The sequence below is a fragment of the Sus scrofa genome, chromosome 5 (genome assembly GCF_054392235.1).
Source record: "Sus scrofa isolate SSC_HxYL_T2T_F1_AM1 chromosome 5, Sscrofa_HxYL_maternal_Yorkshire_Landrace_v2.0, whole genome shotgun sequence".
In the NCBI taxonomy this organism is placed as follows: domain Eukaryota; kingdom Metazoa; phylum Chordata; class Mammalia; order Artiodactyla; family Suidae; genus Sus; species Sus scrofa.
Genome location: NC_139387.1, coordinates 25,959,578 through 25,963,358, shown reverse-complemented (window position 1 = coordinate 25,963,358; position 3,781 = coordinate 25,959,578). Strand labels below are relative to the sequence as shown.

General features: G+C 44.2%; 1 protein-coding gene across 1 annotated transcript in view; it reads right to left on the bottom strand.

The window, feature by feature from the left end:
- HSD17B6 (hydroxysteroid 17-beta dehydrogenase 6) overlaps positions 1-3,781 on the bottom strand; it is a 56,220-nt gene that overhangs the window by 49,942 nt on the left and 2,497 nt on the right. The window lies entirely within an intron of this gene.

The window sequence follows — 3,781 nt, the reverse complement described above, 5'->3', positions numbered from 1 at the left end:
GCAAAATTTCCTTTTTTTGATAATTATGTTGAAAAGATTCCTGAAGCTACCAGAGGAGGGTGTCCAGGTTCATGGGACTGCAGATAAATTTTTAAAATTTAATATTATAATTCTAAGATTTCAATTTCTGTCAGTTGCCATATATAGAGGTAAGTGAGCAGTAATATACCTAAGACTTTAGTCTCAGCTTACAGAATACAGCCTCCATATTTCTAGGTGAATGAGGGTTTGTCCTTAAGTTTTAGACACTTAAGGGAGTTCCTGCTGTGGCACAGTGGGTTAGGATCCAGGTGTGGCATAGGTCACAGCTGCAGCTTAGATTCAGTCCCTGGCCTGGGAACTTCCATATGCCCCAAATGTGGCCGTAAAAAAAAAAGTCTTAAATTTAAGACTTAAAAAGTCAATTAAAAAGTCTTAATTACACCTGCACTGTATATTCAGTCACTTCCTGATTTTGCTTACTGATATTTTTATTGGTCAGGCCATACCCCACTGCCTGTCTTCTAAAAATCACTTTAGGTGTTCCCACTGTGGCTCCAAAGGTTAAGAACTTGACATAGTGTCTGTGAGGATGTAGGTTCGATCCTTGGCTTCACTCAGTGGATTAAGCTGTGAGGTAGGTCACAGATGTGGCTCAGATCCTGATTTGCTGTGGCTGTGGCGTAAGGCCTGCAGCTGCAGCTCTGATTTAACCCCTAGCCAGGGAACTTCCATATGCCGTAGCTGCAGCCAAAAAAAAATTTTTTTTGTTTTTAAATAAAAATCATTTTAAAATCAGCATCTAGAGAGTTCCCCTCATGGCTCAGCGGTTAATGAACCCAACTAGGATCCTTGAGAATGCAGGTTCAATCCCTGGCCTCACTCAGTGGGTTAAGGATCTGGCATTGCCGTGAGCTGCAGTATAGGTTGCAGATGCAGCTGGGATCCCATGTGGCTGTGGCAGTGGTGTAGGCCAGCAGTATTTGGCCCCTTCCTGGGAACTTCCCTAGGCCACCACAGGTGCAGCCCTAAAAAGCAAAAAAAAAAAAAAAAAAAAAAAAAAAAGCAGTTATAAAATTCCCATCATGGCTCAATGGTTAATGAACCCAACTAGTATCTATGAGGATGCAGGTTCCATCCCTGCCCTTGCTCAGTGGGTTACGATCCGGCACTGCCTTGAGCTGTAGTGTAGGTCACAGATGCCTCTCAGATCCTGAGTTGCCGTGGCTGTGGTGCCAGCGGCTACAGTTCCAATTGATCCCTAGCCTGGGAACCTCCATATGCTGCAGGTATGGCCCTAAAAAGACAAAAAAAAAAAAAAAAAGATATGAGTTACTAGGTTACAACATTAGGGGCTAGTAGAGTATTTTTTTTTACAGATGGCAATTGTAGCTCCTAACTTCTTCCCTCAACAATTTTCTAAGCAATTTAGAGAAAATTACCAATGTCACTAGCATAAAATCTTTTGTAATTGTCAAAACACTTGGACTTTCTGTAGCTTCAGACACTAAAATTTAATTTTAAAAGGTTTGATTTCTTCTATATTTGCTTTTTTTTTTTTTTCCATGCCCACACCTGTGGCATATGGTAGTTCCAAGGCTGGGGTTGAATCGGAGCTACAGCTGCCAGCCTACACTATAGCTAAGCAACTCCAGATCTGAGCCACATCTGCAACCTATGTATGCTGCAGCTTGCAGCAGCGCCAGATCCTGGACCCACTGAGTGAGGTCAAGGATCAAACTCGAATCCTCTTGGATACTAGTGGGGTTCTTAACCACTGAGCCACAACAGGAACTTCTCTTATTTGATTTTGTGTGATAGATTCTGAACCAATTTCTTTTGCCTGGTTTTACATACAATCTAAATAGTTTGATCTTGTGGTTTACGTTCTTTTTTTTTTGTCTTTTTAGGGCCATACCTGCAGCATATGGAGTTTCCCAGGTTAGGGGTTGAATCAGCTGTAGCTGCTGGCCTACAACCACAGCAACTCCAGATCCAGGCCTTGTCTGTGACCTTCACCACAGCTCAAGTCAACACCAGATCCCTAACCCACTGAGCAAGGCCAGGATTGAATCTGCATCCTCATGGATGCTAGTCATATTAGTTTCGCTGAGCCATGACAGAAACTCCAGCATTCTATCGTTCTTAGGTGTGTGTGTGTGTGTGGCCACACCCATGGCATATGGAAGTTCCCAGTCCAGGGATCAAACCCACGCCACAGCAGTGACCAGAGCTTCTGCAGTGACAAGCCATATCCTTAAACCACTGTGCCACAGGAGAACTCCTCCTTCTTTGAGAAACACTCAGAAGCAAGCTATCAGACTGGTGCTTTCCATCATTTATGAAAGTTTTTCTTCCTTTGCATTTGCTATAACATTTTCTCCATAGCCACAGTTTTTTTTTTTCTTTTATCTTTTGGTTTATGTAAAACAGATTCTGTAATACAGTCAACACACTGAAGTGCCTATATTTCTTTTCTGATTTTCTATTCACTTACCTATTTCCTTTTGTTTTTTGTTTTTGTCTTTTTAGGGCCGCACCCGTGGCATATGGAGGCTCCGAGGCTAGGGGTGGAATCGGAGCTGCAGCTGCTGGCCACAGCCACAACAATGCAGGGTCTGAGCCATGTCTTTGACCTATACCACAGTTCATGGCAATGCCAGATCCTTAACTCACTGAGCAAGGCCAGGGATGGAACCTGCATTCTCGTGGATGCTAGTCAGATTCGTTCTGCTGAGCCACAATGGTAACTCCCCATTTATCTATTTTCTATTCACTTATCTATTGATTGCTTACTACCTACCAGCCATGTTGATCAAGAAGGCTGAAGAGTTCCCTGGTGGCCTAGCAGTTAAGGATCTAGCATTATCACTGCAGTGATAATGCATTATCCTTAACTCAGAGGGTTAAGGATCCACCATTGCTGTGAGCTGTGTTGTAGGTCGCAGATGCAGCTTGGATCTGGTGTTGCTGTGGCTGTGGTATAGGCCAGCAGCTACAGCTCTAATTCCACCCTTAGCCTGGGAACTTCCCTAGGCTACGTGTGCAGCCCTTAAAAAAAAAAGATAAAGTACCCAGATAGAAAGCAGAAAGACTAGTATTAAGCTTTTGGCAAAAGATGTTTAGGGCTTCTGATATGTCCAGCATTAAAATATTTTAGGGAGTACTCACTATGGCACAGCAGGGTAAGGACCTGGTGTTCTCTCCATTGCCAGAGATGGAGTTCAATCCCCTGCCCAATGCACTGAGTTATGGATCCAGTATTGCCACAGCTGTTGAATAGCTCACAGCTGCAGCTCGGATTCAGTCTCTGGCCCAGGAACTTTTTTTTTTTTTTCTTTTTGCCTTTTCTAGGGCTGCTCCTGCGGCATATGGAAGTTCCCAGGCTAGGGGTCTAATCAGAGCTGTAGCTGCCGGCCTATGCCAGAGCCACAGCAACACGGGATCCAAGCCACATCTGCAGCCTACACCACAGCTCACAGCAACACTGGATCCTTAACCCACTGAGCAAGGCCAGGGATTGAACCCACAACCTCATGGTTCCTAGTCAGATTCGTTAACCACTGAGCCACAATGGGAATGCCATCCAGGAACTTCTATATGCTGTCAGTACAGCCAAAAAAATTAGGAGTTCCCTGGTGGCTCAGTAAGTTAAGGATCCAGCATTGTCACTGCTGTGGCACAGGTTCAATTCCCTGACCTGGGAACTTCCACATGCCTCGGGCATGACCAAAATTAAATTTTTGTTTGTTTTGGTCTTTTTAGGGCTGCACCTGTAGCATATGGAGGTTCCCAGGCTAGG